Here is a 16,855-nt window from a genome sequence, read left to right on the forward strand (position 1 = left end):
TAAAACTTTTATAATAATTTACTTTATTTTTTTCCCTTCTTCCATCAATTTTTTGAGGGATGAAAATTTATAAAGAATGAAGGATTATTATTTATTTCCTTATGTCATCTTTACCGAGCAAATGAACTTTGTTTCTTCATTCTTATTTTCTTTCCATACATTTTCTTTTCTTCCTACCGAACAAAGCATTAAGAATATATCATCTATCCCTTCCATACAAAATTGTTATTTCCTACGTAAAGAGCATAAATGTGAGATAAATTATGGGTGGCTCTCATTAGTGAGAAAATTAGAGAGAGTGGATTCAGATGGTCTGGAAAGCTACATCATAGATCTAGAGACATACCGATCAAACAAGAAAGATTAGTTATAATAGAATGTAAGAAACAAAGAAGGCGACTACAAATAACATAGGATAAGGGTGACTGAAAACCTCCTGACGATCACTTTTGGGGCGAACAAAGGTCTCCCATCATTTGTTAATGAAGCGATGAAAATATTAAAATACCCTTCTTGAATTAAAATAAAAAAATTCATTTTAGGTACTTTAAAAGGACATTTTGGTTAGTCACGTGCCACGCACATGGCTTTATAATGGTAATTTTCTAATTGTTCAGGGAAGATAAGTTCTTGGTTGTAACATCTTTAAAATTTTAACGTGCTTATATATCCAAACTAAATGATAGACATGTTATTTGCACAAAAAGTAAACCTCGGTTGTTTTATATTCTTAACCCTTCTAAAAATAATTTTCAAACAACTCCAACTTCACATGTGCTATGTTTAAAAGTACCAAATCAGTGCTTTTAAATTGGAATTGGAATAAGATTAATTTTAGATTTAGAATAACACGTGTGTGACAAAAATAATTAGTGGCGGAACTTGAATATACTTGACCCGAACATCTCAAGTATTATTAAAAAGATTGTACATAAAATGGACTCAAAATGAGTCATTTCATTACTTCATCCCACGTATCCCAAGTAGTTGTTAGATTTCATTTTCATGTTATTATAGAATTAAAAATTTCAAATCATGTTGTGAATTTTAAGAAAAACATGGCACTCTGTAATGGTGTTTTTCAGAATGTTATGATTAATGGACAGACTCAACCTTGGTGGATCATTGAATAGTTTCAAACATTGACATAACTTGATAGAAGAAAATTGAAGCAAGCATGAGGTAGTGCTTGGACATTTGGGAATCTCACCAATCAATTTACAAACCCTAGTTTGACAAATACACTTGTAATTGATAATGGGCTTGCAAATTCAAAAAGATACTCCTGGTTGGCTTTGTTTATGAGGATAAACATAAAGGTTCAACACATGTATTTAAAATAAGCATTTTGTTGTTGACTAGCTGTGTTTTATACTGTACTAGAAAAGGAGGCTTTAACTCTATCCTGCTTTGCCAAGGATAGTCAGGTGGCCAGGATTCTTAAAGCATAACACACACACACACACATAAAAATATAATAATAATAATAATATTAAATAAATAAAGTGAATTCTTGGAGTAATATATTGTGCGACAAATAACACCACCATCTTTAGGGAGGAAGAGACTTATTGTTTTTTTTTTTTTCTGATTCCTAAATCAACTAACAACAGGCGGCGACGGTGGCAGTGATGGTTTAGCTGTTGGTGGTTGTTAAAAGTGTCGGTGGTGATGATCGTTTAGAGAGAGAGATAGCTGCATTATTGGAACGATTATAGGGGTTTTGTGGTTGTGATGTTAATATTGACAACATTCGTTTGGCTGTAAATCTTTTTTGGATAATAAACAATGAATTTCTAGATTAATTTTTTAGTTGAAGATCATATGACCTGTCAAGCCAAATAATGTTTCATATTAATAAACTGTTATTGTACCCAACAATTGTTTTATTATTTAACACATGGTCCAAAGCATATGGAATGAAGTGTTTTAATGATTTTTTTTTTTTTTAAGTATAAATAAAAAACAAATCAATTAAAATTTAAAATAAAAGGACTTGTACTATTCGTAGCTTTGCATTAAACATGGACAATTGTTTAATGTGCTGCTAAAAATCTTAGTTTATGAGAATTCTCCTAACAACTACTCCAGCAGTGTATGTTAAAACAGTTTAACAATGTCATTTGTCACATCTCCCTCTCGAGCTTCTCTCTTTTCTTATCTCTCTTTAAATCTTAGATATAAGATCAAATTTTTCTCCTTCATTTTTTGTAACTTTCATTTAATTAACCTACTCATAACCTACTCTTTCTCTTAAATCGAACTTTCTATCTCAGACCTGAACTAAACCATGCAGTTGCAATGTTTGGCCACTTGCCGGCGCATGCTTGATTACTTCGGTACGAAGGATTCTTGTTATTCCAGCAGATGCATTTGTAGTTGTAAGTGTTGGGTTTTGATCAAATCATTTACACGTAGAAATTAAGAATACTACAATTAATTAAAATGATAATTTAGTCTCGTACCTGATTGATAATTAAACCACATAATACCTTTTGAATATCATATAATCCTCTGTATGTTCTTGCAAAAACATTAGAGTGTTTTGCGAAATCAAACAAAGTGGATACTCGGACGTCACGCCGGATCAGACCAACAACATAGTTACTTTAGGGTTACTAGCCCATGGGTAACCTCTCTATGTACGCACTAGACTATATATAGAGGGACTATCCCCCGTACTAGAACCACGTCTTAGCCATAGTCAAACAATGACATTCCTAAATTGCCAAAATCAACAAGTTGTGCAACAACGCATATATCAACAGGAATATGCAAGATAATCAACTATCTACTAAGCACAACCAAATTCGGAAACCTATACAATACATGCTCTAAATCCACAACTAATATGATATGATGAATGTCGAATCTTCAGCGTGCGATTCGTTACACGCTATGCATGAAAGATGTTAAACACGAAGTGTGTAAATCATTACACAAGGCAATAATATATTCAATAAGGAAAACATATTCTCATGAATACAAACATAGCAACTATGTTATCCAATGTTCAAAACATAACCAAATGAATATACAATAGGTCTAAGTCCATGATTTGAGAGTTGTCCTTCAGTAGGCTGAATAAGGATTTAAAACCCTTATATATAACAACAAGGGGACGGCTTCTTTACAAATAAACAGACATAAGTCTCTCTTCATATCATAGAAACTTAGATATAAATGGTTAGAATTAAATCATACCAAATAAGTTGGAAAACCACAATCCAACTTTATAAAACCATATTCCCAATTAGACCATCAAATTGGATAGTACAACCCAATCCATTAAGTATCAATAATTACATTGCAATCCTATTTTAGAAAACGTAATGCATAGGACCATAAATAATTTTTATTATATATATATATATATATATATATATATATATATATATATATATATTTCTAACAATCTCCCACTTGGTCCATGCACTCCAAGTTTTATAAAAAAAAAATGAAACTATGGATTGCAACACATTTTAGAAAAGATGAGTGGCCACTCAATTTGTTTTATAAAAATACAATTATCGAAATAGATGAATTGATACTTTAGAACACTCTCCTCCATAGACTTCCTCAATAGTGGATCATGAATGCGTAGACAAGTAATATATTAGTCTAAACAATTCCATGATCTCAAAACCGATTTCATCTAAGATTCAAGCAAATATAGTTGTTTTTACTGTATTTCATGAGATGTGCAAACTGCATGTGGTCTAAACGCATACCTCACTATCCGTCCTACTTCATACTATCGTGGTATATCACTTGAACATATTACAGCAAACCGCCAACCTTCTATTCAGTGTGAGGGTTTACCGATATGGAGCCAATCCCATATCTAGCCCAAGCTATCCTCATAGAGTGTGAAATACTCCCACAGGCAAACTTTAATATTTATGTTTGGATTTACCAATATGGTATCAATCTCACACCTAGTTCAAACAACCTCAAGAGTGAAATACCACTGTCAGACAAATCTTATATTTGGATTTACCGATATGGTGTCAATCTCATATCGAGCCCAAACAACCGTATAAGTGAAATATTACTCCTAGACAACCTTTAATAATTATTTTGGATTTATCGATGTGGTGTCAATCTCACATCTAACCCAAACAACCTAATGAGTGAAATATCACTCCCAGACAAACATAATAACACGTGCATAAACCATATATATCAAGAAAATAATAATGATGTATCATAACTTTATTTTGGATGCAAATAACTGTCACCATAAGGTGTAAACTGGAAGAAAAATAACTGTCACCGCAAGGCGTAAAGAAACTAATTGCAATATAACATATATAAAATAAATACCGGATATCATAATATAATGGCTCTCAAACACCTATCTGAATCACGTGCTTTATAAATACTTTATTATCTTCGGCTGAAGACTTTAGCAAGAGGATTTGTAATAATCTTTCTGTAACCATATGGAGAAATCTGAATAGCACTTGAATCTTAACCTTCTCACGCTTGAAAATGTACTTTATGTCAATGGGCTTACTACGCTTGGTCACCCTTAAATTGTTTCCATATACTTAATTAATACAAACCTTTAAAGAAAGTCCAAGTATTCCAGTGGCATGATCTCTATAGATGATAATGCCAATGGCATACTTTGCATACATATGTCCTTCATGTCAAAAATTTTACATAAAATTCTTAATATCATATATCACATGAATGTCATTGCTACCTTGCAAAATATCATCAACATATAGGATAAGAAAAACAAAATGATTCCCACTAAACTTGAGATATATGCATTTATCCATAACATTCTCTTTAAACCTAAAATTAGTAACCACTATATCAAAATTTGGATACCACTACTGTAAAACTTGCATAAGCCATAAATAAGTGATAATGAAATAATGACTCTTAAAGAGTCCTTCAATGAAACTAGAGAAAAATCTCAAAGAAATCAACACTTAACTTTTTCTTAAGCACTTGCCCATCAATTTTGTCTTATATTCATCACACACCTTAAAATCACCAACTACAACATACTTCCAAACTCTAGAAGATCTCCTAAGCTAAACAGGCTTAGGAACTACATTTTGAAACTGAAAGGAGAGACTGCAAATGAAAAATAACTAAATGAGTGGGAATAGCTGAAAGAGTGAAAATAGAAACTATAAATAAAACCACTAAAGAAAATGGAATGTAGTTTGAAATAAATGGAATAGATACTGAAAGTTACTTCTCTGTAAAAAGAAACTACAATATTCTAAACTCTCATTGGATTTGCCACTCTTATCAAATTTGTATGATATATATCAACAATCTCCATAGGTATATTGGACAGTAAAATATTCAATCCTTTAATCTTTCAAGATGCCCAACAAAATAATAAGTGATAGTGTGATATCAAGCTCCTTGATATCTATGCTTACCTTTTAACTTAAAAAAAATAAATAATAAATAAATAATAATAATAATAATAAATAAATAAGGCTCCTTGATATCTGCATTATATAACTATGTCTCCATAAGACACTCCTATACTTTCTATTTTCTACAATTTTATTTTGTTCAGAAAAACTAGGAGTAGTGTACTGTGTCACAATGCACTGTTCTTTAAGTATGTGCTGAAAGTACTACGATTTACACCTTCCTTACCATTCTCCCATTAAAACTCACCACCTTAGTCCGATCTTAAAATCATTATCTTTATACCAACTATTTTCAACTTTAGTCTAGTAGAATTTACACACATCAAGTGCTTCAGACTTCTGGTGGATTAAGTACACAATCATACATTGAGAACCCATCAATGAAGACAATGAAATACCTTTACCGCAAACGAGCTACAATAAGAAATGAATCACAAATGTTGGTATAAATATAGTTCAAATGACCGATTAGCCTCAAAATTGCATTTATTAGCATTTGTCCTTTGACACAACCAACGCATAAAATTTGTTGCCCAATAATCTCATCCTTGACCAAGCGTTCAAGTCTTTTTTGAGAGACATTCCCCAATATTCTATGCATAGAATAGATGAATCCTCTCTAACCAAAGCACAATTTTATACGGAAGGTATCGAGTCTATAGAAAAACAAGAAACAAGTAGGATCACACCCAAATCCATCCACCATGTCTATATCTATACTTTTACCAAGTTAGGCTCAAATATTAACATGGCAATTTTCTTTCCTGCTTTGTTTTTCTTTTTCACCACAATAACCTTTTTCTTTTGATATCCTTTTATTTCTACAGGAGCAACATTAATCATTCCATAATCAATGTCTTTTTATGTACTGTTCTGTTTTTCTTTATTCTGTTTAGCTATATTCATTTTCTTGCTGCCTAGTTTCTTCTTGAAACTTTTATTTCTGCCACGACAAGACGAGTTGACTCATTTTTAATGCCCTTGAGTCGCTCCCCTTCAATCACACAAAGTGCTAACAGCTGGTTAACACCACCTTTAACTTTTTGTGAATTATAATTCACCTTAAAAATTTGAAAAAAACCTAAGCAGAGAATAGATCACCATGTGGATTAATAACTTATCTTCAAATATGATTCTCTACTAACTCAAATCATTAACCAGTTGCACATCTTATAAATGTACTCCCTCACTAAATCATTGCCATCATATCCGATTAACATAAACCACATCAGATAATAGTATTGTAGTTGCTTTTTAATGCCGATTAACTATTTCTTGATCAAATCAAGAAGCTCCTTGGCAGTATCAAAAACAGGAATACCACTATGAATAGTATCACCAATAGAAGCATAAATTAACCTAATTGCATGGTAGTACCTTTAATCCACTTAAAAATGCAACAACTTTTCTACCTAAGAAGACTCTACACTGGGCATATAGGTTTCTTCCTCAGAAAAGCAAAGACTCGTAATCCAAGAAACCCAATATAATATCAAAACCTACCTTCTAAGCAATATAATTTTAACCATTCAATGGTTCAATCCCTATAAGCTGTTTTTAAATTGCGGAAGCGTCTATAATCTAAATAAATGTTATATTAAATAACACCACATAAACAACATATAAAATAATTTGTCACAGCTTTAGGGTTTATCACTTTAATTCGTGCTTGGGGTTTTAAGTCGAATTTCTTAGGGTGTTTAATTTACTATGTGCAAAAAATCATCCACCCTGCGGAAACAGATAAAATGTCATAAAAAAATCACATTTTGACAGAAATTTAGATTTTACTTTACCCCCCAAACTTGCGATAAATTCGCACATAGACCTATTTGATTATAATTGAATTATTGCTAAACACTTCCAGTACCTTTTGGTAAAAGGGTTATTTGGTTATAATACAAATACTCTCAAATATTCTACTCACTTATCCCATACTAAGACATTGATCACCTTTTGGCAGAACTAATGCCTTTATGTAGGTAAGTGCGTGAGACCTCAATTAGACCAATGCCTTAAATTTTCAAAAAATAATAACCTCCATGAACGTGTCACCTTTTGGCAGACATCACCCACTTTGGCTACCACATCTGAAATGGTCACTTTACCGGTATTCCTAAACCCCAAGGAAAAAAGTAAACTGCAAAAGTTCCATTTATTTAAGTTCAACAAACATAAACTAAATCCAAATATTATGGAACACTTGATTTCACTGTCATATAAATGGCTTTAACACAAATAAAATAAAGCATCTTTATACATCTTAAGAAATTACAGTGAACAATATAATAATAACATGCAAATCAATCAAGATTTAAAATATCAATTCTTTATATACGTTAATTAAAATAAAATAATAAAAACTTTATGCATATATATTATATATTCGATTAACAATTTAAAATACTTGAATTTTTAAATCAATTAGGTTAATACTATTTAGTTATGGCACGCAAGTTCCATCAAATTTTCAACCTAAAATTAAACAATTAAATTTGAATTTTTTAGAAGTAATTAGCAAAACACAGGAATTTGCATTCTTCAACAGCCATGTCTACTGATATAACTGTATACATGTTCACAGTTTCATACCAATCTTACTTCTAATTAAACCTTTAATTAAACTCAGTAATATAAACCCAATCTTTTCGATTAGTTTTGAAGAAAAAGCAAAACTTAACAGTTTTCTTTTCATGCACACATTAACTCATATACACATGAATAGACTTTTAATTTCACGTATACCAGTATATGATTCACACAAAATCAACCATTAAACATCATTCTATTAATTAAAGAATAAATGTATCATTCCTTGAAAATTCACAAGAAATCTAGTCAATTATTTTCTGTGACCCAGTAGATAATAAATATAATATTGTCTTATATTCCATTGACATCTGTATAAACATGTCAACTATTAACAATGAAGCTCCCCAGATCATGTGTACATGACTCTATGGTAGCATGCACACGTGAACAGTAAACTGATCTTCTTAATCAACTTTACGACGGAATTTTAAGAAGCCAATTCATGTACTTATACACTCGTATATAGCATATACATACATATATGCTGCAAAACAAAATCAATTCATTGATTTATTCAATTATCACCGAAATCGAGTGCAATTGTCCATCCAATTTGTAATTGGTTCCAAAATCTAATTCAATAACTGACTAGCTTTGTATATGCTAAACATGTTTCAAAATATGGAAGAAAAAATTGAGCTTTAATTCAAAACTTCATACTGACACCGAAATAACTAACCCACATTACGGCCTTGAGTTAGTTTCAATTAATTAGTTTATCTATATATTCATGCAACACCCATATCAACCATGAAAACAAACTAGTGGCAGCACAAGTCAATTGGCATGCTTTTCAAAGTAATACTAATTGATTTCTTCATATTCTGCCATTCTTAAACTGTATTCTACTGACTATATAATCAAGCAGATGGAGGAACAAAACAAAAAATAAAATCACTCAAGCGGCCATGTACGTAACCACGACAATAAATCAACGCATGACCAATTAGAAAAATAGTGAATCGAATCCAGAAATTCTCATGCCCTTAAATTTAAATAATATATGATATATTTTTAATTCCTTTCATATTGATTTCTACAAGAAAAAATTCTAGCTTTAACCATGGCTCTGATACTAATTGTTGGGTTTTGATCAAATAATTTACATGTAGAAATAAAAAATACTACAATTAATTAAAAATAATAATTTAATCTTGTACCTGATTGATAATTAAACCACATAATACCTTTCTCTGTAAATTCCTACAAAAACGTTAGAGTGTTTTACCCCCTTCTGAGAGTTGTCCTAGGGCTGAATAGGGGTTTAATACCTTTATATATAACAACAACAGGGGGAACGAATTCTCTACAAATAAACATACCTAAGTCTCCCTTTCTATCATAGAAACTTAGATATAAATGGTTTGAATTAAATTATACCAAATACGTTGGAAAACCACAATCCATAAGTTGGAAAACCACAATCCAACTGTATAAAACCATACTCCCAATTAGACCACCAAATTGAAAAGTACAACATAATCCATCAAGTATCAATAATTACATTGCAATCCTATTTTAGAAAACGTAGTGCATAGGATCATAAATAATTTTTATTATTTTTATATATATAAATTTCCAACAGTAAGCCTATCCATGCTTATATTGACCGTGGATATTTGAATCTTCTTTGGCTATTGCTCTTGATTTTGTATCATCTTCGAAACTAACAATTGATGTTTTAGATCTTGCTCAGTTATCATAAATATAAGTTAAGTTAAAAAAAATCAAAACAAATTAATAAACCAAGAAATCAATCAAGGAATCCATTGGGTTTCTATGAAAATTAATTAAGGTTTTAGATTTGGCAAAGGTTATGGTGTCGCAGCGACCATCTTCAATTCGCTCCAGTCCCAACTCCAACAACGAAGATACTCGTTTAAGAGGCATGAGAAAGTTTCTTAATATTGATCTCAACCTTCCTTCCTTGAAAGTCACCTAATCTCGCCAGCCCGAAAGTCACATACTCTCACCGGAAACATTGTTTTCAACTCCATTCATTATTTATTTATTTTTTTTTTATTTCGAGAATTAAAAATTTAATTCTTTTATTTATATATGTATGTATATATTAACTTTAGCACAAGTTAAAGAACCCAGCGGATCCTGGTAACCAAAATTTGAGAATGAAAGTTACTAAAAAGGGAAGAGAAAATTTTGGTCTTAGTATCTAAGATTTAGAGAGACAAAGAGGTTGAAAGGAGAGAGAATGAGGAAAAAGGAGATGTGACAAATGACGTGTCTTAATGAAAGACGTGTCTTAATATTAGCTTTCAGATTAGTTTTGGAGAGAGCAGTAGAAAGATATTCTCAGGAGAGGATCCGTATTCGCCACGTATGATGTGTAATTTTTTTTTTATATCTTCAGCAGTCTATTAAGATACACGGTTACGTCAGTAATACGTAAAATTATTGTGTATTTTATTACATAACCTTTTTACACAGTCACATCAGCATATTTCCATTATTCTTCCTCTTCCTTATTCCATTAACGAATCAACTCTATATTAAGTATGTTTGTATGTGAGGTCTAGGCATGACACTGGTTGGTAGTTATTGGGAGATATATTTTTATACAAAAGGTATAAAGTAACTGTTGGTGATAAAAATAAATAATCCAATTTTTTTGTGTAAATATATTATGACACATTAGATTTACAAAAAAAAAAAAAAAAAAAAAAAAAAAAAAAAAAAAAAAGAAAAAAAAAAAAGAAAAAGAAAAAGACACAACAGTTGGAGATGCTCTAATGGCTAGAGCTAAAGATGAGTAGTCTAAAATTTTTGTGTAAATCTATTATGACATATCAGCTTTACGCAAAAAATATATATATATATAACTGCTGGAGATACTCTAAATTAATTCACAAACATTACAAATTTATTTTATTTATTTACTTTTATATGCTCTTTTTGTCTTTAACAGAACTTGAATCCTCTACTTCTATTTTAGAAGGTTAAAAACATACCACAAGAATTAACCATGTTAGTTTCTACAATCACTTCTTCTAGAATAAATTTTTATTTATTTATTTCATCACCATTGAGGAGGCCCGAGATGACATGGGCCGGATATGACTTGCAAACGCGACATCCGGTCCGTACAGATGGGTCAGGCCCATAGAAAGACACTGCCATATGGGCCGAACGCGAAGAAGCCCATCAAAGATGACCAGGACTTATGGAGGAACGGGCCTAGATCCAGTAGTCCATCAACATTTGTAAATATCTATAAATAAGAGAAGTAATGGAAAGAGAAAGGGAGATATTTTTTTGGTTGAAATACAAGAATTCTAGAGAGAGAAAGAGGGAAGGAATTTCTTGTATCTTCAATTGACGCTGTCTGTGGGAATCATGGAAGATTGGTTGATCAATGATTAATATCGCGTGGATTCAGACCAATTCGGTGGATCGAGACTCGATCTTTGGGAGTTGAATCCAGATCTGAGCGATTGTGACCTACTCTGGAGGAATTTTAGTTCCTGTAGCTTTGGCAGAAGTGGCTTCAGATCTACGCAACAACGAGTTGTTCGATTGTGGCAGGATCTGACGGATTTAGAATTCGGACAATTCAGATCTCGTCAACCGTGAGCATAATTCGGAGAATTCGAAACCAGATCTGAAAAATTCCCACTTACGAAGCTCGGATCTACTCGCGAACTTGAGATTAATGCCTTTACTCCGTTCAGGAATAATGATAGGTGAAAGCTCCAATCCAATGGAGGCTGTCCAGCAAACAAAGCTTGAGGAGTTGATGAACTTGATCGAGGCTCTCAAAAAAGAGAATGCAGAATTGAAAGCTGGAATGCAACATCAGCAAATGCCCGCGGTTTCGCGTCCACCTCCGGCCGGAGAGGGAAGTGTTCAATCTAATATCGCGCATCAAGGCGAGCAGGACAAGAACAGTCAGTCAGCTCTCCACCGTGATGAAAGAAGGATGGATGATTTGCCGCCAAATGCTCGTCGAGTTGAGGATCACGAAGGATCGACTCACGTTGATCCGCGACATGAGCAGATCAGACAGAACGAAGCCATGACCTTCGATCCGCATCGGGAAAGGTTCAACCGAGAGGAGGTGATAGAGGTTGATCGCCGCCAAGTTGCGTCGCCTTGGCAAAGAGAGCTCATAGAGGAACGGTCGTTCGATCCGTCCTACCGGCCCTCCATGGCTACAATCACTCATCGCGGTTCGAAGAGCAGAACCGTAGCTCACAGAGCTACCACTGGGCGCCAAAGAGAGAATGAAGCACTCCGATCCGCGGCTCGAACGGTTGATTCACCATTCACTGACGAGATCCTGAATGCCCCGCATCCAAGGAAGTTTGCTATGCCAGTATTTATTCTGTTTGACGGAACAACCGATCCGATCGATCATGTGTACCATATCCAATTGAAGATGGCCCTGAATACGGAAAACGACGCTTTAATGTGCAAATGTTTCCCTACAAGCCTAGCTGGACCGGCGCTCAGCTGGTTCAAGAACTTACCTAAGAGCTCCATTGGTAGCTTCCGAGATCTGTGCGATCGGTTCATAAGCCAGTACTATGGGAACAAGCGTCCGTCAAAGGACATCTCAAGCTTATTCACAATGAGACAGCACAAAGATGAACGTCTACAGGCTTTTCTCACCAGGTTTAATCTCACTAAGAGTATGGTGATCGAATGCCACCCTTCTACAGCGGTTCAAGCCTTCAAGTTAGCCATGACACGTGGCACTCCTGTGACACCCCCAACATTTACCACGCATAAGTTGATCAGGTTTATACACAAAAAACGAGGGATATAAAAAACAATTGGCAATATACAAGCATGGAATACAAAATGATGATAATAAAAGAATTTAGACAGGAAAGGAATACTAAATAATACAACATCCATCCATCCTTTATTTAAATACAGTACTCCATTACAACTTGGAAATCCTATATCAAGGATCCCTAAATATAAACCTAAGAGTTCAACGTCAAAAGTAAATAAAAACTGAAACTGAAGTAATACATAAAACTTCTACCCTGAACTGGATCGTAAGAGTAGATGAGTTCGGATGGTGGTCCCACACTGCTAACCTCAACCTTGGAACGGGTACTGACCGTATCCTGAAATAACAACAATGGTGGGTCAACCCCACGAGCAAGTCCTCTCTACTATGACCCAAATCAGAGAATCAAATAAATTAATCATTATGAATCGGATGAGTACTATATCTGTATACATCCTAAGGGAACTATCCAATGTATAACATGACCTCAACCAGAATAGATGGTGATCACTTAGACTCACACTAGGTGGTTAAGTGTCGCCTTTCCCTACCCGGGAAATCAGCTATTATACATGGTGCACAGTACTGACAACACAGACTATAACGAACTACACAGTGATAACACCTCTCAAAGTACTGATGAATATACTGAGCATATAAATTAGGCAACACATGCCAATAATATTACTAAACATACTGAGCATGTCAATTAGGCAACACATGCTAATAATATTAAACCACATACCCCGACAGCCACATGTGACACCCCCACATTTTCCACGCATAAGTAGATCAGGCTTATACACGAAAAACGAGGGATATCAAAAACAATTGGCAATATACAAGCATGGAATACAAAATGATGATAATAAAAGAATTTAGACAGGAAAGGAACACTAAATAATACAACATCCATCCATCCTTTATTTAATACAGTACTTCATTACAACTTGGAAATCCTATGTCAAGGATCCATAAATATAACCCTGAGAGTTCAACGTCAAAAGTAAATAAAAACTGAAACTGAAGTAATACATAAAACTTCTACCCTGAACTGGATCGTAAGAGTAGATGAGTTCGGATGGTGGTCCCACACTGCTAACCTCAACCTTGGAACGGGTACTGACCGTATCCTGAAATAACAACAATGGTGGGTCAACCCCACGAGCAAGTCCTCTCTATTATGACCCAAATCAGAGAATCAAATAAATTAATCATTATGAATCGGATGAGTACTATATCTGTATACATCCTAAGGGAACTATCCAATGTATAACATGACCTCAACCAGAATAGATGGTGATCACTTAGACTCACACTAGGTGGTTAAGTGTCGCCTTTCCCTACCCGGGAAATCAGCTATTATACATGGTGCACAGTACTGACAACACAGACTATAACGAACTACACAGTGATAACACCTCTCAAAGTACTGATGAATATACTGAGCATATAAATTAGGCAACACATGCCAATAATATTACTAAACATACTGAGCATGTCAATTAGGCAACACATGCCAATAATATTAAACCACATACCCCGACAGCCACATGTGACACCCCCACATTTTCCACGCATAAGTTGATCAGGCTTATACACGAAAAACGAGGGATATCAAAAACAATTGGCAATATACAAGCATGGAATACAAAATGATGATAATAAAAGAATTTAGACAGGAAAGGAACAATAAATAATACAACATCCATCCATCCTTTATTTAATACAGTACTTCATTACAACTTGGAAATCCTATGTCAAGGATCCCTAAATATAACCCTGAGAGTTCAACGTCAAAAGTAAATAAAAACTGAAACTGAAGTAATACATAAAACTTCTACCCTGAACTGGATCGTAAGAGTAGATGAGTTCGGATGGTGGTCCCACACTGCTAACCTCAACCTTGGAACGGGTACTGACCGTATCCTGAAATAACAACAATGGTGGGTCAACCCCACGAGCAAGTCCTCTCTACTACGACCCAAATCAGAGAATCAAATAAATTAATCATTATGAATCGGTTGAGTACTATATCTGTATACATCCTAAGGGAACTATCCCATGTATAACATGACCTCAACCAGAATAGACGGTGATCACTTAGACTCACACTAGGTGGTTAAGTGTCGCCTTTCCCCACCCGGGAAATCAGCTATTATACATGGTGCACGGTACTGACAACACAGACTATAACGAACTACACAGTGATAACACCTCGCAAAGTACTGATGAATATACTGCGCTTATAAGTTAGGCAACACATGCCAGCAATATTAATAAATATACTGAGTATGTTAATTAGGCAACACATGCCAATAATATTAAACCACATACCCCGACAGCCACACATCTGTCTATCGCAACGAATGCATAAGGTATAAATGAGTCTAAACTTATTAGCCAGCTCACATGGTTCTATATGGCAACACATCCATATAATATAAATGCGACATAATAAACAGTCCATTTATTCCCTGAAATGCACACAGCATAATAATCATGGTTTGTATATCATTAACAACATAAATAATCCTGCAATGTATAACGGACAATTTATTTGAATTAAAACCATGTAATCATTTAATTTTAACATTAATGATTTAATACTGTTTAATAAAATAATAACACAATTAATGATTAACAATGTCATTAAATTAACTACATCCGTTTAATGGTGATCTGTATTGAAAACGATACAATTAATATTTAAAAATATTAATCGGACATAATAATAACTAACGGTTAATAAAATAATAATTTAATGTCCCGTTAAACCCGTAAGTACCAACCATAGGCCCAAAAGTGCAAGTTTAAGGTTCTGGAAATTACAAAACAGGCCTTAGGGGTATTCTGGACTTTTCCAGTAGCTGTAGGGGTCCCTCACGCGCCCCCACGCGCCTCCCAGAGCTTCCCACACGCGCCTCCACTATTCCCACACGCGCACGCGCTTACACGCGCTTTCACGCGCGTCTAGAACCTCCCACGCGCGCGCACGCGCTGCCACGCAAGCACTAATGCATCCTGATGACGCGGCGTGTGCTGGTTGGTCGGTTGTACCGTTTCTATGTGGGCGCGCTACACTGGATTGATCCACCTACCTTCCCTCCATCCAACGCCCACGGATCCGGGTGTACCGCGGTAACATGGACCGCGGTGCACCGGATCAATCGCTGCTGTTTAATGGTCCAGATGCGCGCATACCCTCCTATGGTGCGCCACATCACACCAGATCACTCCGGTCATCTCCCCCATTGCCGGCGACCGGAAAACTCGCCGGAAGGTCGCCGGAAATTGCAGAAACTTACCGGAAAATTCTAGAAAATTCTAAAAAAAATCCCAAAGGCCATAATAATTATTTTTAGCTATAATTTGATTACATAGGCCATAAAATAATTATTGACCACCTTTAATAATTAAAATTTCCTTTCTTTAATAAATTAAAAAAATTAATTTAATAATTTCCTAGCATGATCTCTAAGCTCTATAATTATTTAAATAATCTAAACAATTAATTTATGGATTCAAAGGGGAAAAATAGATAATAACTTGCCTTTTTGGATTTAAAATAAATCCGCCGGTTGCGCGTAGTCGGGTAAATTCCCTACACCGGTCCAAGCTCCTTTCTTTCTCTCTCTTCCTTTCCACACTTTTACAATGGCTCACTAGAATTTATAATTTGTTTCTAACTCCCTTTCTTTCCTTCTAAGGTAGGCTAGTTAATTTATATACAAATTATATAATATAAAAATTACAAATATCTATTTTTGCATTTAATTAACCACATTCCCAACCATAAGGCTTTAAGGCTAGCAAGCCAAGTCAAGCAAGATGTCCTAAGGTAAATCCTATCCTAAGATTTAATTTTTCATCATTACATTGATTTAATACTAATATTATTATTACTAATATTATTATTAATAAAACTTTTATAATTATTATTATATTATTATTATTAAAATATTATTATTATTATTATTATTATTATTATTACATAAGAATACATTATATCATTATAATACTTTATAACACAAATATAATACTTTAATTAACTAATAATGATTAATATAAGCATAACCAACAAATAAAATTATTA

The sequence above is a fragment of the Cornus florida genome, unplaced genomic scaffold, assembly GCF_030987335.1.
Source record: "Cornus florida cultivar Cherokee Brave unplaced genomic scaffold, ASM3098733v1 CherokeeBrave_3.0.0_Hap2_Chr04, whole genome shotgun sequence".
NCBI lineage: Eukaryota > Viridiplantae > Streptophyta > Magnoliopsida > Cornales > Cornaceae > Cornus > Cornus florida.